The sequence below is a fragment of the Eulemur rufifrons genome, unplaced genomic scaffold (genome assembly GCF_041146395.1).
Source record: "Eulemur rufifrons isolate Redbay unplaced genomic scaffold, OSU_ERuf_1 scaffold_31, whole genome shotgun sequence".
Lineage (NCBI taxonomy): Eukaryota > Metazoa > Chordata > Mammalia > Primates > Lemuridae > Eulemur > Eulemur rufifrons.
In genome coordinates this window covers 2,667,136-2,693,698 of record NW_027182814.1, presented here as the reverse complement: position 1 = coordinate 2,693,698, position 26,563 = coordinate 2,667,136, and positions in this window count along the sequence as shown.

The window sequence follows — 26,563 nt, the reverse complement described above, 5'->3', positions numbered from 1 at the left end:
GACACATACACACGTTATCACAAGTATGGTGAAACGCTGAAAACCTGCAAAGGATTTTCAACATACTGGTTAATTGAAAAGCTCTGAGGCATACTTCTTGGAACAAGCCAGTTTCCTGTGCCCACGCATAGAGAAGTATATAGAATCATGGTGGATTCCCAGCTCATGAAGCAAAGGATTCTTAAAGGAACGGGATTACCATGCGGATCCTGTTTAATTCTCTGAAACAGATCCGCAGTTTTCACCTGCCATACTAATACCCACTTCTCCTCTCTGGGGATAATAAAAACAAACCAGCGAACTGACAGAGGGCCTGACCAACACATCCACACTGACCCCACGGAAAAAAAAAAAAAAAACACCGTAGCCTCCAGCTACTAATTATAATGCTAACTTGCAAAATTTCCCTGCATTTTAAAACAATGGAAAAATGGTGGTGGGATGATACTTAGAAGAATGGCTTCTTGTCAGTCTCCACTAACAAAAATAGGCAACACCAAGTCAGCTACTCCCCAGCATAGTTATGTCCGTCGCAGCCTTCTTGGGTTTCAGGAGGCACAAACAAACGTTATCAGAATTATGGTGAAACGCTGAACACCTGCAAATAATTTTCAACGTACTGGTTAATTTGAAAACCCTCCATCATACTTCTTGGAACAAGCCAGGTACCTGTGCCCACGCCTAGAGGAGTATATAGAAACATGGTGGAATCCCAGCTGATGAAGCAAAGGATTCTTAAAGGAATGAGATGACCATGCGGATCCTGTTTAATTCTCTGAAACAGAATCCACACTTTTCACCTGCCAAACACATGCCCACTACTCTTCTCTGGGGATAATAAAAACAAACCAGCGAACTGACAGAGGGCCTGACCAACACATCCACACCGACCCCACAGGAAAAAAAAAAAAAAAAAAACACCGTAGCCTCCAGCTACTAATTATAATGCTAACTTGCAAAATTATCCTGCATTTTTAAACAATGGAAAAATGATGGTGAGATGATACTTAGAAGAATGGATTCTTGTCAGTCTCTACTAACAAAAATAGGCAAAACAAAGTCAGTTACGCCTCAGGATAGTTATGTTCGTGGCAGCCATCTTGGCTTTCAGGAGGCACAAACAAACGTTATCACAATTATGGTGAAACGCTGAACACCTGCAAATAATTTTCAAAGTGCTGGTTAATTGAAAAGCTCTGCGGCATACTTCTTGGAACAAGCCAGTTACCTGTTCCCACACAAAGAGGAGTATATAGAACCATGGTGGATTTCCAGCTGATGAAGTAAAGGATTATTAAAGGTACGGGATGACCATGGGGATCATCGATAATTCTCTGAAACAGAATCCGCCCTTTTCTCCTGCCAAACACATGCCCACTTCTCCACTCTGGTTATAATAAAAACTAACCAGCGAACTGACAGAGGGCCTGACCCCCCCATCCACATCGACCACACACAAAAAAAAAACCGTACCCTCCAGCTACTTATTATAATGCTAACTTGCAAAATTTCCCTGCATTTTAAAACAATGGAAAAATGGTGGTGGGATGATACTTAGAAGAATGGCTTCTTGTCTGTCTCCACTAACAAAAATAGGCAACACCAAGTCAGCTACTCCTCAGCATAGTTATGTCCATTGCAGCCTTCTTGGGTTTCAGGAGGCACATACAAACGTTATCACAATTATGGTGAAACGCTGAACACCTGCAAATAATTTTCAACGTACTGGTTAATTTGAAAACTCTCCAGCATACTTCTTGGAACAAGCCAGGTACCTGTGCCCACGCATAGAGGAGTATATAGAAACATGGTGGAATCACAGCTGATGAAGCAAAGGATTCTTAAAGGAATGAGATGACCATGCGGATCCTGTTTAATTCTCTGAATCAGAATCCGCACTTTTCACCTGCCAAACACATGCCCACTTCTCCTCTCTGGGGATAATAAAAAGAAACCAGTGAATTGACAGATGGCCTGACCAACCCATCCACACTGACCCCACCAAAAAAAAAAAAAAAGTACCCTCCAGCTACTAATTATAATGCTAACTTGCAAAATTTCGCTGCATTTTTAAACAATGGAAAAATGATGGTGGGATGCTTCTTAGAAGAATGGCTTCTTGTCAGTCTCCACTAACAAAAATAGGCAACAAGAAGTCAGCTACGCCTCAGCATACTTATGTCTTTGGCAGCCATATTGGGTTTCAGGAGACACATACACACCTTATCACAATTATGGTGAAACACTGAAAACCTGCAAAGGATTTTCAACATACTGGTTAATTGAAAAGCTCTGAGGCATACTTCTTGGAACAAGCCAGTTTCCTGTGCCCACGCATAGAGAAGTATATAGAACCATGGTGGATTCCCAGCTCATGAAGCAAAGGATTCTTAAAGGAACGGGATTACCATGCGGATCCTGTTTAATTCTCTGAAACAGATCCGCAGTTATCAACTGCCATACTAATACCCACTTCTCCTCTCTGGGGATAATAAAAACAAACCAGCGACTGACAGAGGGCCTGACCAACACATCCACACCGACCCAACAGGAAAAGAAAAAACAAAACACCGTAGCCTCCAGCTACTAATTATAATGCTAACTTGCAAAATTATCCTGCATTTTTAAACAATGGAAAAATGATGGTGAGAGGATACTTAGAAGAATGGATTCTTGTCAGTCTCCACTAACAAAAATAGGCAAAACCAAGTCAGCTACGCCTCAGCATAGTTATGATCGTGGCAGCCATCTTGGGTTTCAGGAGGCACAAACAAACGTTATCACAATTATGGTGAAACGCTGAACACCTGCAAATAATTTTCAACGTACTGGTTAATTGAAAAGCTCTGCGGCATACTTCTTGGAACAAGCCAGTTACCTGTTCCCACGCAAAGAGGAGTATATAGAACCATGGTGGATTTCTAGCTGATGAAATAAAGGATTATTAAAGGAACGGGATGACCATGGGGATCATCGTTAATTCTCTGAAACAGAATCCGCCCTTTTCACCTGCCAAACACATGCCCACTTCTCCTCTCTGGGGATAATAAAAACTAACCAGCGAACTGACAGAGGGCCTGATCAACACATCCACATCGACCACACACACACAAAAAAACCGTACCCTCCAGCTACTAATTATAATGCTAACTTGCAAAATTTCCCTGCACTTTAAAACAATGTAAAAATGGTGGTGGGATGATACTTAGAAGAATGGCTTCTTGTCAGTCTCCACTAACAAAAATAGGCAACACCAAGTCAGCTACTCCCCAGCATAGTTATGTCCATCGCAGCCTTCTTGGGTTTCAGGAGGCACAAACAAACGTTATCACCATTATGGTGAAACGCTGAACACCTGCAAATAATTTTCAACGTACTGGCTAATTGAAAAGCTCTGCGGCATACTTCTTGGAACAAGCCAGTTACCTGTTACCACGCAAAGAGGAGTATATAGAACCATGGTGGATTTCCAGCTGAAGAAGTAAAGGATTATTAAAGGAACGGGATGACCATGGGGATCATTGTTAATTCTCTGAAACAGAATCCGCCCTTTTCACCTGCCAAACACATGCCCACTTCTCCTCTCTGGGGATAATAAAAACTAACCAGCGAACTGACAGAGGGCCTGCCCCTCCCATCCACATCGACCACACACACAAAAAAACCGGACCCTCCAGCTACTAATTATAATGCTAACTTGCAAAATTTCCCTGCATTTTAAAACAATGGAAAAATGGTGGTGGGATGATACTTAGAAGAATGGCTTCTTGTCTGTCTCCACTAACAAAAATAGGCAACACCAAGTCAGCTACTCCTCAGCATAATTATGTCCGTCGCAGCCTTCTTGCGTTTCAGGAGGCACATACAAACGTTATCAAAATTATGGTGAAACGCTGAAAACCTGCAAATAATTTTCAACGTACTGGTTAATTTGAAAACCCTCCAGCATTCTTCTTGGAACAAGCCAGGTACCTGTGCCCACGCATAGAGGAGTATATAGAAACATGGTGGAATCCCAGCTGATGAAGCAAAGGATTCTTAAAGGAATGAGATGACCATGCGGATCCTGTTTCATTCTCCGAAACAGAATCCTCACTTTTCCCCTGCCAAACACATGCCCATTAGTCTTCTCTGGGGATAATAAAAACAAACCAGCGATCTGACAGAGGGCCTGAACACCCATCCTGACCGACCCCACAAAAAAAAAAAGTACCGTCGAGCTACTAATTATAATGCCAATTTGCAAAATTTCCCTGCATTTTTAAACAATGGAGAAATGATGGTGGGATGATACGTAGAAGAATGGCTTCTTGTCAGTCTCCACTGACAAAAATAGGCAACACCAAGTCAGCTACGCCTCAGCGTAGTTATGTCCGTAGCAGCCATATTTGGTTTCAGGAGACACATACACACGTTATCACAAGTATGGTGAAACGCTGAAAACCTGCAAAGGATTTTCAACATACTGGTTAATTGAAAAGCTCTGAGGCATACTTCTTGGAACAAGCCAGTTTCCTGTGCCCACGCATAGAGAAGTATATAGAATCATGGTGGATTCCCAGCTCATGAAGCAAAGGATTCTTAAAGGAACGGGATTACCATGCGGATCCTGTTTAATTCTCTGAAACAGATCCGCAGTTTTCACCTGCCATACTAATACCCACTTCTCCTCTCTGGGGATAATAAAAACAAACCAGCGAACTGACAGAGGGCCTGACCAACACATCCACACTGACCCCACGGAAAAAAAAAAAAAAAACACCGTAGCCTCCAGCTACTAATTATAATGCTAACTTGCAAAATTTCCCTGCATTTTAAAACAATGGAAAAATGGTGGTGGGATGATACTTAGAAGAATGGCTTCTTGTCAGTCTCCACTAACAAAAATAGGCAACACCAAGTCAGCTACTCCCCAGCATAGTTATGTCCGTCGCAGCCTTCTTGGGTTTCAGGAGGCACAAACAAACGTTATCAGAATTATGGTGAAACGCTGAACACCTGCAAATAATTTTCAACGTACTGGTTAATTTGAAAACCCTCCATCATACTTCTTGGAACAAGCCAGGTACCTGTGCCCACGCCTAGAGGAGTATATAGAAACATGGTGGAATCCCAGCTGATGAAGCAAAGGATTCTTAAAGGAATGAGATGACCATGCGGATCCTGTTTAATTCTCTGAAACAGAATCCACACTTTTCACCTGCCAAACACATGCCCACTACTCTTCTCTGGGGATAATAAAAACAAACCAGCGAACTGACAGAGGGCCTGACCAACACATCCACACCGACCCCACAGGAAAAAAAAAAAAAAAAAAACACCGTAGCCTCCAGCTACTAATTATAATGCTAACTTGCAAAATTATCCTGCATTTTTAAACAATGGAAAAATGATGGTGAGATGATACTTAGAAGAATGGATTCTTGTCAGTCTCTACTAACAAAAATAGGCAAAACAAAGTCAGTTACGCCTCAGGATAGTTATGTTCGTGGCAGCCATCTTGGCTTTCAGGAGGCACAAACAAACGTTATCACAATTATGGTGAAACGCTGAACACCTGCAAATAATTTTCAAAGTGCTGGTTAATTGAAAAGCTCTGCGGCATACTTCTTGGAACAAGCCAGTTACCTGTTCCCACACAAAGAGGAGTATATAGAACCATGGTGGATTTCCAGCTGATGAAGTAAAGGATTATTAAAGGTACGGGATGACCATGGGGATCATCGATAATTCTCTGAAACAGAATCCGCCCTTTTCTCCTGCCAAACACATGCCCACTTCTCCACTCTGGTTATAATAAAAACTAACCAGCGAACTGACAGAGGGCCTGACCCCCCCATCCACATCGACCACACACAAAAAAAAAACCGTACCCTCCAGCTACTTATTATAATGCTAACTTGCAAAATTTCCCTGCATTTTAAAACAATGGAAAAATGGTGGTGGGATGATACTTAGAAGAATGGCTTCTTGTCTGTCTCCACTAACAAAAATAGGCAACACCAAGTCAGCTACTCCTCAGCATAGTTATGTCCATTGCAGCCTTCTTGGGTTTCAGGAGGCACATACAAACGTTATCACAATTATGGTGAAACGCTGAACACCTGCAAATAATTTTCAACGTACTGGTTAATTTGAAAACTCTCCAGCATACTTCTTGGAACAAGCCAGGTACCTGTGCCCACGCATAGAGGAGTATATAGAAACATGGTGGAATCACAGCTGATGAAGCAAAGGATTCTTAAAGGAATGAGATGACCATGCGGATCCTGTTTAATTCTCTGAAACAGAATCCGCACTTTTCACCTGCCAAACACATGCCCACTTCTCCTCTCTGGGGATAATAAAAAGAAACCAGTGAATTGACAGATGGCCTGACCAACCCATCCACACTGACCCCACAAAAAAAAAAAAAAAAGTACCCTCCAGCTACTAATTATAATGCTAACTTGCAAAATTTCGCTGCATTTTTAAACAATGGAAAAATGATGGTGGGATGCTTCTTAGAAGAATGGCTTCTTGTCAGTCTCCACTAACAAAAATAGGCAACAAGAAGTCAGCTACGCCTCAGCATACTTATGTCTTTGGCAGCCATATTGGGTTTCAGGAGACACATACACACCTTATCACAATTATGGTGAAACACTGAAAACCTGCAAAGGATTTTCAACATACTGGTTAATTGAAAAGCTCTGAGGCATACTTCTTGGAACAAGCCAGTTTCCTGTGCCCACGCATAGAGAAGTATATAGAACCATGGTGGATTCCCAGCTCATGAAGCAAAGGATTCTTAAAGGAACGGGATTACCATGCGGATCCTGTTTAATTCTCTGAAACAGATCCGCAGTTTTCACCTGCCATACTAATACCCACTTCTCCTCTCTGGGGATAATAAAAACAAACCAGCGAACTGACAGAGGGCCTGACCAACACATTCACACCGACCCCACAGGAAAAAAAAAAAAAACACCGTAGCCTCCAGCTACTAATTATAATGCTAACTTGCAAAATATTCCTGCATTTTTAAACAATGGAAAAATGATGGTGAGATGATACTTAGAAGAATGGATTCTTGTCAATATCCACTAACAAAAATAGGCAAAACCAAATAAGCTACGCCTCAGCATCGTTTTGTTCATGGCAGCCATCTTGGGTTTCAGGAGGCACAAACAAACGTTATCACAATTATGGTGAAACCCTGAACACCTGCAAATAATTTTCATCACAGTGGTTAATTGAAAAGCTCTGCGGCATACTTCTTGGAACAAGCCAGTTACCTGTTCCCACGCAAAGAGGAGTATATAGAACCATGGTGGATTTCCAGCTGATGAAGTAAAGGATTATTAAAGGAACGGGATGACCATGGGGATCATCGTTAATTCTCTGAAACAGAATCCGCCCTTTTCTCCTGCCAAACACATGCCCACTTCTCCTCTCTGGTTATAATAAAAACTAACCAGCGAACTGACAGAGGGCCTGAACCCCCCATCCACATCGACCACACAAAAAAAAAACCGTACCCTCCAGCTACCATTTATAATGCTAACTTGCAAAATTTCCCTGCATTTTAAAACAATGGTAAAATGGTGGTGGGATGATACTTAGAAGAATGGCTTCTTGTCTGTCTCCACTAACAAAAATAGGCAACACCAAGTCAGCTACTCCTCAGCATGTTATGTCCGTCGCAGCCTTCTTGGGTTTCAGGAGGCACATACACACGTTATCAAAATTATGGTGAAACGCTGAAAACCTGCAAATAATTTTCAACGTACTGGTTAATTTGAAAACTCTCCAGCATACTTCTTGGAACAAGCCAGGTACCTGTGCCCACGCATAGAGGAGTATATAGAAACATGGTGGAATCCCAACTGATGAAGCAAAGGATTCTTAAAGGAAAGAGATGACCATGCGGATCCTGTTTAATTCTCTGAAACAGAATCCGCACTTTTCACCTGCCAAACACATGCCCAATACTCTTCTCTGGGGATAATAAAAACAAACCAGCGATCTGACAGAGGGCCTCAACACCCATCCTGACCGACCCCACAAAAAAAAATGTACCCTCCAGCTACTCATTATAATGCCAATTTGCAAAATTTCCCTGCATTTTTAAACAATGGAGAAATGATGGTGGGATGATACTTAGAAGAATGGCTTCTTGTCAGTCTCCACTGACAAAAATAGGCAACACCAAGTCAGCTACGCCTCAGCATAGTTATGTCCGTAGCAGCCATATTTGGTTTCAGGAGACACATACTCACGTTATCACAATTATGGGGAAACGCTGAAAACCTGTAAAGGATTTTCAACATACTGGTTAATTTAAAAGCTCTGAGGCATACTTCTTGGAACAAGCCAGTTTCCTGTGCCCACGCAAAGAGGAGTATATAGAACCATGGTGCATTTCCAGCTGATGAATAAAGGATTATTAAAGGAACGGGATGACCATGGGAATCATCGTTAATTCTCTGAAACAGAATCCGCCCTTTTCACCTGACAAACACATGCCCACTTCTCCTCTCTGGGGATAATAAAAACTAACCAGCGAACTGACAGAGGGCCTGACCAACACATCCACATCGACCACACACACAAAAAAACCGTACCCTCCAGCTACTAATTATAATGCTAACTTCCAAAATTTCCCTTCATTTTTAACCAACGGAAAAATGATGGCGGCATGATACTTAGAAGAATGGCTTCTTGTCAGTCTCCACTAACAGAAATCGGCAAAACCAAGTCAGCTACGCCTCAGCATAGTTATGTCTGTGGCAGCCATCTTGGGTTTCAAGGCACATACAAACGTTGTCGCAATTATGATGAAACGCTGAACACCTGCAAATAATTTTCAATGTACTTTTTATTTGAAAAGCTCTGTGCCATACTGCTTTGAACAAGCCAGTAACCTGTGCCCACCCATACGGGAGTATATAGAACCATGATGGTTTCCCAGCTGATGAAGCAAAGGATTCTTAAAGGAAGCGGATGACCATGCGGATCCTGTTTAATTCTTTGAAACAGAATCCGCACTTTTCACCTGCCAACAATATGCCCACTTCTCCTCTCTGGGGATAATAAAAACAAACCAGTGAACATCTAGAGGGCCTTGCACCCCCATCCACACCGACCCCACAAAACAAAAAAAGTATCCTCCAGCTACTAATTATAATACTAACTTGCAAAATTTCCCTGCATTTTAAAACAATGGAAAAATGGTGGTTGGATGATACTTAGAAGAATGGCTTCTTGTCAGTCTCCACTAACAAAAATAGGCAACACCAGTCAGCTACTCCTCACCATAGTTATGTCCGTCGCAGCCTTCTTGGGTTTCAGGAGGCACATACAAACGTTATCACAATTATGGTGAAACGTTGAAAACCTGCAAATAATTTTCAACGTAGTGGTTAATTGAAAAGCTCTGCGGCATACTTCTTGGAACAAGCCAGTTACCTGTTCCCACGCAAAGAGGAGTATATAGAACCATGGTGGATTTCCAGCTGATGAAGTAAAGGATTATTAAAGGAACGGGATGACCATGGGGATCATCGTTAATTCTCTGAAACAGAATCTGCACTTTTCACCTGCCAAACACATGCCCACTTCTTCTCTCTGGGGATAATAAAAACAAACCAGTGAATTGACAGATGGCTTGACCAACCCATCCACACTGACCGCACAAAAAAAAAAAAAAGTACCCTCCAGCTACTAATTATAATGCTAACTTGCAAAATTTCCCTGCATTTTTAAACAATGGAAAAATGATGGTGGGATGCTTCTTAGAAGAATGGCTACTTGTCAGTCTCCACTAACAAAAATAGGCAACACGAAGTCAGCTACGCGCAGCATACTTATGTCCTTGGCAGCCATATTGGGTTTGAGGAGACACATACACACGTTATCACTATTATGGTGAAACGCTGAAAACCTGCAAAGGATTTTCAACATACTGGTTAATTGAAAAGCTCTGAGGCATACTTCTTGGAACAAGCCAGTTTCCTGTGCCCAAGCATAGAGAAGTATATAGAACCATGGTGGATTCCCAGCTCATGAAGCAAAGGATTCTTAAAGGAACGGGATTACCATGCGGATCCTGTTTAATTCTTGAAACAGATCCGAAGTTTTCACCTGCCATACTAATACCCACTTCTCCTCTCTGGGGATAATAAAAACAAACCAGCGAACTGACAGAGGGCCGACCAACACATCCACACCGACCCCACAGGAAAAAAAAAAAAAACACCGTAGCCTCCAGCTACTAATTATAATGCTAACTTGCAAAATTTTCCTGCATTTTCAAACAATGGAAAAATGATGGTGAGATGATACTTAGAAGAATGGATTCTTGTCAATATCCACTAACAAAAATAGGCAAAACCAAGTCAGCTACACCTCAGCATAGTTATGTTCGTGACAGCCTTTTTGGGTTTCAGGAGGCACAAACAAACGTTATCACAATTACGGTGAAACGCTGAACACCTGCAAATAATTTTCAACGTAGTGGTTAATTGAAAAGCTCTGCGGCATACTTCTTGGAACAAGCCAGTTACCTGTTCCCTCGCAAAGAGGTTTATATAGAACCATGGTGGATTTCCAGCTGATGAAGTTAAGGATTATTAAAGGAACGGGATGACCATGGGGATCAATCTTAATTCTCTGAAACAGAATCCGCCCTTTTCACCTGCCAAACACATGCCCACTTCTCCTCTCTGGGGATAATAAAAATTAACCAGCGAACTGACAGAGGGCCTGACCCCCCCATCCACATCGACCACACACAAAAAAAAAAACACCGTGGCATCCAGCTACTAATTATAATGCTAACTTCCAAAATTACCCTACATTTTAAAACAATGGAAAAATGGTGGTGGGATGATACTTAGAAGAATGGCTTCTTGTCAGTCTCCACTGACAAAAATAGGCAACACCAAATCAGCTACGCCTCAGCATAGTTATGTCCGTCGCAGCCTTCTTGGGTTTCAGGAGGCACAAACAAACGTTATCACAATTATGGTGAAACGCTGAACACCTGCAAATAATTTTCAACGTAGTGGTTAATTGAAAAGGTCTGCGGCATACTTCTTGGATCAAGCCGGTTACCTGTTCCCACGCAAAGAGGAGTATATAGAACCATGGTGGATTTCCAGCTGATGAAGTAAAGGATTATTAAAGGAACGAGATGACCATGGGGATCATCGTTAATTCTCTGAAACAGAATCCGCCCTTTTCACCTGCCAAACACATGCCCACTTCTCCTCTCTGGTTATAATAAAAACTAACCAGCGAACTGACAGAGGGCCTGACAAACACATCCACATCGAGCACACACACACAAAAAAAACTGTACCCTCCAGCTACTAATTATAATGCTAACTTGCAAAATTTCCCTGCATTTTAAAACAATAGAAAAATGGTGGTGGGATGATACTTAGAAGAATGGATTCTTGTCAGTCTCCACTAACAAAAATAGGCAACACCAAGTCAGCTACTCCTCAGCATAGTTATGTCCGTCGCAGCCTTCTTGGGTTTCAGGAGGCACAAACAAACGTTATCACAATTATGGTGAAACCCTGAACACCTGCAAATAATTTTCAACGTAGTGGTTAATTGAAAAGCTCTGCGGCATACTTCTTGGAACAAGGCAGTTACCTGTTCCCACGCAAAGAGGAGTATATAGAACCATGGTGGATTTCCAGCTGATGAAGTAAAGGATTATTAAAGGAACGGGATGAGCATGGGGATCATCGTTAATTCTCTGAAAGAGAATCCGCCCTTTTCACCTGCCAAACACATGCCCACTTCTCCTCTCTGGGGATAATAAAAACTAACCAGCGAGCTGACACAGGGCCTGACTGCCCCCATCCACATCGACCAAACACAAAAAAAAACCGTACCCTCCAGCTACTAATTATAATGCTAACTTTCAAAATTTCCCTGCATTTTAAAACAATGCAAAAAAGGTGGTGGGATGATACTTAGAAGAATGGCTTCTTGTCTGTCTCCACTAACAAAAATAGGCAACACCAAATCAGCTACTCCTCAGCATAGTTATGTCCGACGCAGCCTTCTTGGGTTTCAGGAGGCACATACAAACGTTATCAAAATTATGGTGAAACGCTGAAAACCTGTAAATAATTTTCAACGTAGTGGTTAATTGAAAAGCTCTGCGACATACTTCTTGGAACAAGCCAGGTACCTGTGCCCACGCATAGAGGAGTATATAGAAACATGGTGGAATCCCAGCTGATGAAGCAAAGGATTCTTAAAGGAATGAGATGACCATGCCGATCCTGTTTAATTCTCTGAAACAGAATCCGCACTTTTCACCTGCCAAACACATGCCCACTTCTCCTCTCTGGGGATAATAAAAACAAACCAGTGAATTGACACATGGCCTGACCAACCCATCCACACCGACCCCACAAAAAAAAAAAAGTACCCTCCAGCTACTAATTATAATGCTAACTTGCAAAATTTCCCTGCATTTTTAAACAATGGAAAAATGATGGTGGGATGATACTTAGAAGAATGGCTTCTTGTCAGTCTCCACTAACAAAAAGAGGCAACACGAAGTCAGCTACGCCTCAGCATACTTATGTCATTGGCAGCCATATTGGGTTTCAGGAGAGACATACACACGTTATCACAATTATGGTGAAACGCTGAAAACCTGCAAAGGATTTTCAACATAGTGGTTAATTGAAAAGCTCTGAGGCATACGTCTTGGAACAAGCCAGTTTCCTGTGCCCACGCATAGAGAAGTATAGAGAACCATGGTGGATTCCCAGCTCATGAAGCAAAGGATTCTTAAAGGAACGGGATTACCATGCGGATCCTGTTTAATTCTCTGAAACAGAATCCACACTTTTCACCTGCCAAACACATGCCCACTACTCTTCTCTGGGGATAATAAAAACAAACCAGCGAACTGACAGAGGGCCTGACCAACACATCCACACCGACCCCACAGGAAAAAAAAAAAAAAAAACACCGTAGCCTCCAGCTACTAATTATAATGCTAACTTGCAAAATTATCCTGCATTTTTAAACAATGGAAAAATGATGGTGAGATGATACTTAGAAGAATGGATTCTTGTCAGTCTCTACAAACAAAAATAGGCAAAACAAAGTCAGTTACGCCTCAGGATAGTTCTGTTCGTGGCAGCCATCTTGGCTTTCAGGAGGCACAAACAAACGTAATCACAATTATGGTGAAACGCTGAACACCTGCAAATAATTTTCAAAGTGCTGGTTAATTGAAAAGCTCTGCGGCATACTTCTTGGAACAAGCCAGTTACCTGTTCCCACGCAAAGAGGAGTATATAGAACCATGGTGGATTTCCAGCTGATGAAGTAAAGGATTATTAAAGGTACGGGATGACCATGGGGATCATCGTTAATTCTCTGAAACAGAATCCGCCCTTTTCTCCTGCCAAACACATGCCCACTTCTCCACTCTGGTTATAATAAAAACTAACCAGCGAACTGACAGAGGGCCTGACCCCCCCATCCACATCGACCACACACAAAAAAAAACCGTACCCTCCAGCTACTTATTATAATGCTAACTTGCAAAATTTCCCTGCATTTTAAAACAATGGAAAAATGGTGGTGGGATGATACTTAGAAGAATGGCTTCTTGTCTGTCTCCACTAACAAAAATAGGCAACACCAAGTCAGCTACTCCTCAGCATAGTTATGTCCGTCGCAGCCTTCTTGGGTTTCAGGAGGCACATACAAACGTTATCACAATTATGGTGAAACGCTGAACACCTGCAAATAATTTTCAACGTACTGGTTAATTTGAAAACTCTCCAGCATACTTCTTGGAACAAGCCAGGTACCTGTGCCCACGCATAGAGGAGTATATAGAAACATGGTGGAATCACAGCTGATGAAGCAAAGGATTCTTAAAGGAATGAGATGACCATGCGGATCCTGTTTAATTCTCTGAAACAGAATCCGCACTTTTCACCTGCCAAACACATGCCCACTTCTCCTCTCTGGGGATAATAAAAAGAAACCAGTGAATTGACAGATGGCCTGACCAACCCATCCACACTGACCCCACAAAAACAAAAAAAAAAAAGTACCCTCCAGCTACTAATTATAATGCTAACTTGCAAAATTTCGCTGCATTTTTAAACAATGGAAAAATGATGGTGGGATGCTTCTTAGAAGAATGGCTTCTTGTCAGTCTCCACTAACAAAAATAGGCAACAAGAAGTCAGCTACGCCTCAGCATACTTATGTCTTTGGCAGCCATGTTGGGTTTCAGGAGACACATACACACCTTATCACAATTATGGTGAAACACTGAAAACCTGCAAAGGATTTTCAACATACTGGTTAATTGAAAAGCTCTGAGGCATACTTCTTGGAACAAGCCAGTTTCCTGTGCCCACGCATAGAGAAGTATATAGAACCATGGTGGATTCCCAGCTCATGAAGCAAAGGATTCTTAAAGGAACGGGATTACCATGCGGATCCTGTTTAATTCTCTGAAACAGATCCGCAGTTTTCACCTGCCATACTAATACCCACTTCTCCTCTCTGGGGATAATAAAAACAAACCAGCGAACTGACAGAGGGCCTGACCAACACATTCACACCGACCCCACAGGAAAAAAAAAAAAAAAAACACCGTAGCCTCCAGCTACTAATTATAATGCTAACTTGCAAAATATTCCTGCATTTTTAAACAATGGAAAAATGATGGTGAGATGATACTTAGAAGAATGGATTCTTGTCAATATCCACTAACAAAAATAGGCAAAACCAAATAAGCTACGCCTCAGCATCGTTTTGTTCATGGCAGCCATCTTGGGTTTCAGGAGGCACAAACAAACGTTATCACAATTATGGTGAAACCCTGAACACCTGCAAATAATTTTCATCACAGTGGTTAATTGAAAAGCTCTGCGGCATACTTCTTGGAACAAGCCAGTTACCTGTTCCCACGCAAAGAGGAGTATATAGAACCATGGTGGATTTCCAGCTGATGAAGTAAAGGATTATTAAAGGAACGGGATGACCATGGGGATCATCGTTAATTCTCTGAAACAGAATCCGCCCTTTTCTCCTGCCAAACACATGCCCACTTCTCCTCTCTGGTTATAATAAAAACTAACCAGCGAACTGACAGAGGGCCTGAACCCCCCATCCACATCGACCACACAAAAAAAAAACCGTACCCTCCAGCTACCATTTATAATGCTAACTTGCAAAATTTCCCTGCATTTTAAAACAATGCAAAAATGGTGGTGGGATGATACTTAGAAGAATGGCTTCTTGTCTGTCTCCACTAACAAAAATAGGCAACACCAAGTCAGCTACTCCTCAGCATGTTATGTCCGTCGCAGCCTTCTTGGGTTTCAGGAGGCACATACACACGTTATCAAAATTATGGTGAAACGCTGAAAACCTGCAAATAATTTTCAACGTACTGGTTAATTTGAAAACTCTCCAGCATACTTCTTGGAACAAGCCAGGTACCTGTGCCCACGCATAGAGGAGTATATAGAAACATGGTGGAATCCCAACTGATGAAGCAAAGGATTCTTAAAGGAAAGAGATGACCATGCGGATCCTGTTTAATTCTCTGAAACAGAATCCGCACTTTTCACCTGCCAAACACATGCCCACTACTCTTCTCTGGGGATAATAAAAACAAACCAGCGATCTGACAGAGGGCCTCAACACCCATCCTGACCGACCCCACAAAAAAAAATGTACCCTCCAGCTACTCATTATAATGCCAATTTGCAAAATTTCCCTGCATTTTTAAACAATGGAGAAATGATGGTGGGATGATACTTAGAAGAATGGCTTCTTGTCAGTCTCCACTGACAAAAATAGGCAACACCAAGTCAGCTACGCCTCAGCATAGTTATGTCCGTAGCAGCCATATTTGGTTTCAGGAGACACATACTCACGTTATCACAATTATGGGGAAACGCTGAAAACCTGCAAAGGATTTTCAACATACTGGTTAATTTAAAAGCTCTGAGGCATACTTCTTGGAACAAGCCAGTTTCCTGTGCCCACGCAAAGAGGAGTATATAGAACCATGGTGCATTTCCAGCTGATGAATAAAGGATTATTAAAGGAACGGGATGACCATGGGAATCATCGATAATTCTCTGAAACAGAATCCGCCCTTTTCACCTGACAAACACATGCCCACTTCTCCTCTCTGGGGATAATAAAAACTAACCAGCGAACTGACAGAGGGCCTGACCAACACATCCACATCGACCACACACACAAAAAAACCGTACCCTCCAGCTACTAATTATAATGCTAACTTCCAAAATTTCCCTTCATTTTTAACCAACGGAAAAATGATGGCGGCATGATACTTAGAAGAATGGCTTCTTGTCAGTCTCCACTAACAGAAATCGGCAAAACCAAGTCAGCTACGCCTCAGCATAGTTATGTCTGTGGCAGCCATCTTGGGTTTCAAGGCACATACAAACGTTGTCGCAATTATGATGAAACGCTGAACACCTGCAAATAATTTTCAATGTACTTTTTATTTGAAAAGCTCTGTGCCATACTGCTTTGAACAAGCCAGTAACCTGTGCCCACCCATACGGGAGTATATAGAACCATGATGGTTTCCCAGCTGATGAAGCAAAGGATTCTTAAAGGAAGCGGATGACCATGCGGATCCTGTTTAATTCTTTGAAACAGAATCCGCACTTTTCACCTGCCAACAATATGCCCACGTCTCCTCTCTGGGGATAATAAAAACAAACCAGTGAACATCTAGAGGGCCTTGCACCCCCATCCACACCGACCCCACAAAACAAAAAAAGTATCCTCCAGCTACTAATTATAATACTAACTTGCAAAATTTCCCTGCATTTTAAAACAATGGAAAAATGGTGGTTGGATGATACTTAGAAGAATGGCTTCTTGTCAGTCTCCACTAACAAAAATAGGCAACACCAGTCAGCTACTCCTCACCATAGTTATGTCCGTCGCAGCCTTCTTGGGTTTCAGGAGGCACATACAAACGTTATCACAATTATGGTGAAACGTTGAAAACCTGCAAATAATTTTCAACGTAGTGGTTAATTGAAAAGCTCTGCGGCATACTTCTTGGAACAAGCCAGTTACCTGTTCCCACGCAAAGAGGAGTATATAGAACCATGGTGGATTTCCAGCTGATGAAGTAAAGGATTATTAAAGGAACGGGATGACCATGGGGATCATCGTTAATTCTCTGAAACAGAATCTGCACTTTTCACCTGCCAAACACATGCCCACTTCTTCTCTCTGGGGATAATAAAAACAAACCAGTGAATTGACAGATGGCTTGACCAACCCATCCACACTGACCGCACAAAAAAAAAAAAAAGTACCCTCCAGCTACTAATTATAATGCTAACTTGCAAAATTTCCCTGCATTTTTAAACAATGGAAAAATGATGGTGGGATGCTTCTTAGAAGAATGGCTACTTGTCAGTCTCCACTAACAAAAATAGGCAACACGAAGTCAGCTACGCGCAGCATACTTATGTCCTTGGCAGCCATATTGGGTTTGAGGAGACACATACACACGTTATCACTATTATGGTGAAACGCTGAAAACCTGCAAATGATTTTCAACATACTGGTTAATTGAAAAGCTCTGAGGCATACTTCTTGGAACAAGCCAGTTTCCTGTGCCCAAGCATAGAGAAGTATATAGAACCATGGTGGATTCCCAGCTCATGAAGCAAAGGATTCTTAAAGGAACGGGATTACCATGCGGATCCTGTTTAATTCTTGAAACAGATCCGAAGTTTTCACCTGCCATACTAATACCCACTTCTCCTCTCTGGGGATAATAAAAACAAACCAGCGAACTGACAGAGGGCCAACCAACACATCCACACCGACCCCACAGGAAAAAAAAAAAAAACACCGTAGCCTCCAGCTACTAATTATAATGCTAACTTGCAAAATTTTCCTGCATTTTCAAACAATGGAAAAATGATGGTGAGATGATACTTAGAAGAATGGATTCTTGTCAATATCCACTAACAAAAATAGGCAAAACCAAGTCAGCTACGCCTCAGCATAGTTATGTTCGTGACAGCCTTCTTGGGTTTCAGGAGGCACAAACAAACGTTATCACAATTACGGTGAAACGCTGAACACCTGCAAATAATTTTCAACGTAGTGGTTAATTGAAAACCTCTGCGGCATACTTCTTGGAACAAGCCAGTTACCTGTTCCCACGCAAAGAGGTTTATATAGAACCATGGTGGATTTCCAGCTGATGAAGTTAAGGATTATTAAAGGAACGGGATGACCATGGGTATCAATCTTAATTCTCTGAAACAGAATCCGCCCTTTTCACCTGCCAAACACATGCCCACTTCTCCTCTCTGGGGATAATAAAAACTAACCAGCGAACTGACAGAGGGCCTGACCCCCCCATCCACATCGACCACACACAAAAAAAAAAACACCGTGGCATCCAGCTACTAATTATAATGCTAACTTCCAAAATTACCCTACATTTTAAAACAATGGAAAAATGGTGGTGGGATGATACTTAGAAGAATGGCTTCTTGTCAGTCTCCACTGACAAAAATAGGCAACACCAAATCAGCTACGCCTCAGCATAGTTATGTCCGTCGCAGCCTTCTTGGGTTTCAGGAGGCACATACACACGTTATCAAAATTATGGTGAAACGCTGAAAACCTGCAAATAATTTTCAACGTACTGGTTAATTTGAAAACTCTCCAGCATACTTCTTGGAACAAGCCAGGTACCTGTGCCCACGCATAGAGGAGTATATAGAAACATGGTGGAATCCCAACTGATGAAGCAAAGGATTCTTAAAGGAAAGAGATGACCATGCGGATCCTGTTTAATTCTCTGAAACAGAATCCGCACTTTTCACCTGCCAAACACATGCCCACTACTCTTCTCTGGGGATAATAAAAACAAACCAGCGATCTGACAGAGGGCCTCAACACCCATCCTGACCGACCCCACAAAAAAAAATGTACCCTCCAGCTACTCATTATAATGCCAATTTGCAAAATTTCCCTGCATTTTTAAACAATGGAGAAATGATGGTGGGATGATACTTAGAAGAATGGCTTCTTGTCAGTCTCCACTGACAAAAATAGGCAACACCAAGTCAGCTACGCCTCAGCATAGTTATGTCCGTAGCAGCCATATTTGGTTTCAGGAGACACATACTCACGTTATCACAATTATGGGGAAACGCTGAAAACCTGCAAAGGATTTTCAACATACTGGTTAATTTAAAAGCTCTGAGGCATACTTCTTGGAACAAGCCAGTTTCCTGTGCCCACGCAAAGAGGAGTATATAGAACCATGGTGCATTTCCAGCTGATGAATAAAGGATTATTAAAGGAACGGGATGACCATGGGAATCATCGTTAATTCTCTGAAACAGAATCCGCCCTTTTCACCTGACAAACACATGCCCACTTCTCCTCTCTGGGGATAATAAAAACTAACCAGCGAACTGACAGAGGGCCTGACCAACACATCCACATCGACCACACACACAAAAAAACCGTACCCTCCAGCTACTAATTATAATGCTAACTTCCAAAATTTCCCTTCATTTTTAACCAACGGAAAAATGATGGCGGCATGATACTTAGAAGAATGGCTTCTTGTCAGTCTCCACTAACAGAAATCGGCAAAACCAAGTCAGCTACGCCTCAGCATAGTTATGTCTGTGGCAGCCATCTTGGGTTTCAAGGCACATACAAACGTTGTCGCAATTATGATGAAACGCTGAACACCTGCAAATAATTTTCAATGTACTTTTTATTTGAAAAGCTCTGTGCCATACTGCTTTGAACAAGCCAGTAACCTGTGCCCACCCATACGGGAGTATATAGAACCATGATGGTTTCCCAGCTGATGAAGCAAAGGATTCTTAAAGGAAGCGGATGACCATGCGGATCCTGTTTAATTCTTTGAAACAGAATCCGCACTTTTCACCTGCCAACAATATGCCCACTTCTCCTCTCTGGGGATAATAAAAACAAACCAGTGAACATCTAGAGGGCCTTGCACCCCCATCCACACCGACCCCACAAAACAAAAAAAGTATCCTCCAGCTACTAATTATAATGCTAACTTGCAAAATTATCCTGCATTTTTAAACAATGGAAAAATGATGGTGAGATGATACTTAGAAGAATGGATTATTAAAGGTACGGGATGACCATGGGGATCATCGTTAATTCTCTGAAACAGAATCTGCCCTTTTCTCCTGCCAAACACATGCCCACTTCTCCTCTCTGGTTATAATAAAAACTAACCAGCGAACTGACAGAGGGCCTGACCCCCCCATCCACATCGACCACACACAAAAAAAAACCGTACCCTCCAGCTACTTATTATAATGCTAACTTGCAAAATTTCCCTGCATTTTAAAACAATGGAAAAATGGTGGTGGGATGATACTTAGAAGAATGGCTTCTTGTCTGTCTCCACTAACAAAAATAGGCAACAAGAAGTCAGCTACGCCTCAGCATACTTATGTCTTTGGCAGCCATGTTGGGTTTCAGGAGACACATACACACCTTATCACAATTATGGTGAAACACTGAAAACCTGCAAAGGATTTTCAACATACTGGTTAATTGAAAAGCTCTGAGGCATACTTCTTGGAACAAGCCAGTTTCCTGTGCCCACGCATAGAGAAGTATAGAGAACCATGGTGGATTCCCAGCTCATGAAGCAAAGGATTCTTAAAGGAACGGGATTACCATGCGGATCCTGTTTAATTCTCTGAAACAGAATCCACACTTTTCACCTGCCAAACACATGCCCACTACTCTTCTCTGGGGATAATAAAAACAAACCAGCGAACTGACAGAGGGCCTGACCAACACATCCACACCGACCCCACAGGAAAAAAAAAAAAAAAAACACCGTAGCCTCCAGCTACTAATTATAATGCTAACTTGCAAAATTATCCTGCATTTTTAAACAATGGAAAAATGATGGTGAGATGATACTTAGAAGAATGGATTCTTGTCAGTCTCTACAAACAAAAATAGGCAAAACAAAGTCAGTTACGCCTCAGGATAGTTCTGTTCGTGGCAGCCATCTTGGCTTTCAGGAGGCACAAACAAACGTAATCACAATTATGGTGAAACGCTGAACACCTGCAAATAATTTTCAAAGTGCTGGTTAATTGAAAAGCTCTGCGGCATACTTCTTGGAACAAGCCAGTTACCTGTTCCCACGCAAAGAGGAGTATATAGAACCATGGTGGATTTCCAGCTGATGAAGTAAAGGATTATTAAAGGTACGGGATGACCATGGGGATCATCGTTAATTCTCTGAAACAGAATCCGCCCTTTTCTCCTGCCAAACACATGCCCACTTCTCCACTCTGGTTATAATAAAAACTAACCAGCGAACTGACAGAGGGCCTGACCCCCCCATCCACATCGACCACACACAAAAAAAAACCGTACCCTCCAGCTACTTATTATAATGCTAACTTGCAAAATTTCCCTGCATTTTAAAACAATGGAAAAATGGTGGTGGGATGATACTTAGAAGAATGGCTTCTTGTCTGTCTCCACTAACAAAAATAGGCAACACCAAGTCAGCTACTCCTCAGCATAGTTATGTCCGTCGCAGCCTTCTTGGGTTTCAGGAGGCACATACAAACGTTATCACAATTATGGTGAAACGCTGAACACCTGCAAATAATTTTCAACGTACTGGTTAATTTGAAAACTCTCCAGCATACTTCTTGGAACAAGCCAGGTACCTGTGCCCACGCATAGAGGAGTATATAGAAACATGGTGGAATCACAGCTGATGAAGCAAAGGATTCTTAAAGGAATGAGATGACCATGCGGATCCTGTTTAATTCTCTGAAACAGAATCCGCACTTTTCACCTGCCAAACACATGCCCACTTCTCCTCTCTGGGGATAATAAAAAGAAACCAGTGAATTGACAGATGGCCTGACCAACCCATCCACACTGACCCCACAAAAAAAAAAAAAAAAAAGTACCCTCCAGCTACTAATTATAATGCTAACTTGCAAAATTTCGCTGCATTTTTAAACAATGGAAAAATGATGGTGGGATGCTTCTTAGAAGAATGGCTTCTTGTCAGTCTCCACTAACAAAAATAGGCAACAAGAAGTCAGCTACGCCTCAGCATACTTATGTCTTTGGCAGCCATGTTGGGTTTCAGGAGACACATACACACCTTATCACAATTATGGTGAAACACTGAAAACCTGCAAAGGATTTTCAACATACTGGTTAATTGAAAAGCTCTGAGGCATACTTCTTGGAACAAGCCAGTTTCCTGTGCCCACGCATAGAGAAGTATATAGAACCATGGTGGATTCCCAGCTCATGAAGCAAAGGATTCTTAAAGGAACGGGATTACCATGCGGATCCTGTTTAATTCTCTGAAACAGATCCGCAGTTTTCACCTGCCATACTAATACCCACTTCTCCTCTCTGGGGATAATAAAAACAAACCAGCGAACTGACAGAGGGCCTGACCAACACATTCACACCGACCCCACAGGAAAAAAAAAAAAAAACACCGTAGCCTCCAGCTACTAATTATAATGCTAACTTGCAAAATATTCCTGCATTTTTAAACAATGGAAAAATGATGGTGAGATGATACTTAGAAGAATGGATTCTTGTCAATATCCACTAACAAAAATAGGCAAAACCAAATAAGCTACGCCTCAGCATCGTTTTGTTCATGGCAGCCATCTTGGGTTTCAGGAGGCACAAACAAACGTTATCACAATTATGGTGAAACCCTGAACACCTGCAAATAATTTTCATCACAGTGGTTAATTGAAAAGCTCTGCGGCATACTTCTTGGAACAAGCCAGTTACCTGTTCCCACGCAAAGAGGAGTATATAGAACCATGGTGGATTTCCAGCTGATGAAGTAAAGGATTATTAAAGGAACGGGATGACCATGGGGATCATCGTTAATTCTCTGAAACAGAATCCGCCCTTTTCTCCTGCCAAACACATGCCCACTTCTCCTCTCTGGTTATAATAAAAACTAACCAGCGAACTGACAGAGGGCCTGAACCCCCCATCCACATCGACCACACAAAAAAAAAACCGTACCCTCCAGCTACTATTTATAATGCTAACTTGCAAAATTTCCCTGCATTTTAAAACAATGCAAAAATGGTGGTGGGATGATACTTAGAAGAATGGCTTCTTGTCTGTCTCCACTAACAAAAATAGGCAACACCAAGTCAGCTACTCCTCAGCATGTTATGTCCGTCGCAGCCTTCTTGGGTTTCAGGAGGCACATACACACGTTATCAAAATTATGGTGAAACGCTGAAAACCTGCAAATAATTTTCAACGTACTGGTTAATTTGAAAACTCTCCAGCATACTTCTTGGAACAAGCCAGGTACCTGTGCCCACGCATAGAGGAGTATATAGAAACATGGTGGAATCCCAACTGATGAAGCAAAGGATTCTTAAAGGAAAGAGATGACCATGCGGATCCTGTTTAATTCTCTGAAACAGAATCCGCACTTTTCACCTGCCAAACACATGCCCACTACTCTTCTCTGGGGATAATAAAAACAAACCAGCGATCTGACAGAGGGCCTCAACACCCATCCTGACCGACCCCACAAAAAAAAATGTACCCTCCAGCTACTCATTATAATGCCAATTTGCAAAATTTCCCTGCATTTTTAAACAATGGAGAAATGATGGTGGGATGATACTTAGAAGAATGGCTTCTTGTCAGTCTCCACTGACAAAAATAGGCAACACCAAGTCAGCTACGCCTCAGCATAGTTATGTCCGTAGCAGCCATATTTGGTTTCAGGAGACACATACTCACGTTATCACAATTATGGGGAAACGCTGAAAACCTGCAAAGGATTTTCAACATACTGGTTAATTTAAAAGCTCTGAGGCATACTTCTTGGAACAAGCCAGTTTCCTGTGCCCACGCAAAGAGGAGTATATAGAACCATGGTGCATTTCCAGCTGATGAATAAAGGATTATTAAAGGAACGGGATGACCATGGGAATCATCGTTAATTCTCTGAAACAGAATCCGCCCTTTTCACCTGACAAACACATGCCCACTTCTCCTCTCTGGGGATAATAAAAACTAACCAGCGAACTGACAGAGGGCCTGACCAACACATCCACATCGACCACACACACAAAAAAACCGTACCCTCCAGCTACTAATTATAATGCTAACTTCCAAAATTTCCCTTCATTTTTAACCAACGGAAAAATGATGGCGGCATGATACTTAGAAGAATGGCTTCTTGTCAGTCTCCACTAACAGAAATCGGCAAAACCAAGTCAGCTACGCCTCAGCATAGTTATGTCTGTGGCAGCCATCTTGGGTTTCAAGGCACATACAAACGTTGTCGCAATTATGATGAAACGCTGAACACCTGCAAATAATTTTCAATGTACTTTTTATTTGAAAAGCTCTGTGCCATACTGCTTTGAACAAGCCAGTAACCTGTGCCCACCCATACGGGAGTATATAGAACCATGATGGTTTCCCAGCTGATGAAGCAAAGGATTCTTAAAGGAAGCGGATGACCATGCGGATCCTGTTTAATTCTTTGAAACAGAATCCGCACTTTTCACCTGCCAACAATATGCCCACGTCTCCTCTCTGGGGATAATAAAAACAAACCAGTGAACATCTAGAGGGCCTTGCACCCCCATCCACACCGACCCCACAAAACAAAAAAAGTATCCTCCAGCTACTAATTATAATACTAACTTGCAAAATTTCCCTGCATTTTAAAACAATGGAAAAATGGTGGTTGGATGATACTTAGAAGAATGGCTTCTTGTCAGTCTCCACTAACAAAAATAGGCAACACCAGTCAGCTACTCCTCACCATAGTTATGTCCGTCGCAGCCTTCTTGGGTTTCAGGAGGCACATACAAACGTTATCACAATTATGGTGAAACGTTGAAAACCTGCAAATAATTTTCAACGTAGTGGTTAATTGAAAAGCTCTGCGGCATACTTCTTGGAACAAGCCAGTTACCTGTTCCCACGCAAAGAGGAGTATATAGAACCATGGTGGATTTCCAGCTGATGAAGTAAAGGATTATTAAAGGAACGGGATGACCATGGGGATCATCGTTAATTCTCTGAAACAGAATCTGCACTTTTCACCTGCCAAACACATGCCCACTTCTTCTCTCTGGGGATAATAAAAACAAACCAGTGAATTGACAGATGGCTTGACCAACCCATCCACACTGACCGCACAAAAAAAAAAAAAAGTACCCTCCAGCTACTAATTATAATGCTAACTTGCAAAATTTCCCTGCATTTTTAAACAATGGAAAAATGATGGTGGGATGCTTCTTAGAAGAATGGCTACTTGTCAGTCTCCACTAACAAAAATAGGCAACACGAAGTCAGCTACGCGCAGCATACTTATGTCCTTGGCAGCCATATTGGGTTTGAGGAGACACATACACACGTTATCACTATTATGGTGAAACGCTGAAAACCTGCAAATGATTTTCAACATACTGGTTAATTGAAAAGCTCTGAGGCATACTTCTTGGAACAAGCCAGTTTCCTGTGCCCAAGCATAGAGAAGTATATAGAACCATGGTGGATTCCCAGCTCATGAAGCAAAGGATTCTTAAAGGAACGGGATTACCATGCGGATCCTGTTTAATTCTTGAAACAGATCCGAAGTTTTCACCTGCCATACTAATACCCACTTCTCCTCTCTGGGGATAATAAAAACAAACCAGCGAACTGACAGAGGGCCAACCAACACATCCACACCGACCCCACAGGAAAAAAAAAAAAAACACCGTAGCCTCCAGCTACTAATTATAATGCTAACTTGCAAAATTTTCCTGCATTTTCAAACAATGGAAAAATGATGGTGAGATGATACTTAGAAGAATGGATTCTTGTCAATATCCACTAACAAAAATAGGCAAAACCAAGTCAGCTACGCCTCAGCATAGTTATGTTCGTGACAGCCTTCTTGGGTTTCAGGAGGCACAAACAAACGTTATCACAATTACGGTGAAACGCTGAACACCTGCAAATAATTTTCAACGTAGTGGTTAATTGAAAACCTCTGCGGCATACTTCTTGGAACAAGCCAGTTACCTGTTCCCACGCAAAGAGGTTTATATAGAACCATGGTGGATTTCCAGCTGATGAAGTTAAGGATTATTAAAGGAACGGGATGACCATGGGGATCAATCTTAATTCTCTGAAACAGAATCCGCCCTTTTCACCTGCCAAACACATGCCCACTTCTCCTCTCTGGGGATAATAAAAACTAACCAGCGAACTGACAGAGGGCCTGACCCCCCCATCCACATCGACCACACACAAAAAAAAAAACACCGTGGCATCCAGCTACTAATTATAATGCTAACTTCCAAAATTACCCTACATTTTAAAACAATGGAAAAATGGTGGTGGGATGATACTTAGAAGAATGGCTTCTTGTCAGTCTCCACTGACAAAAATAGGCAACACCAAATCAGCTACGCCTCAGCATAGTTATGTCCGT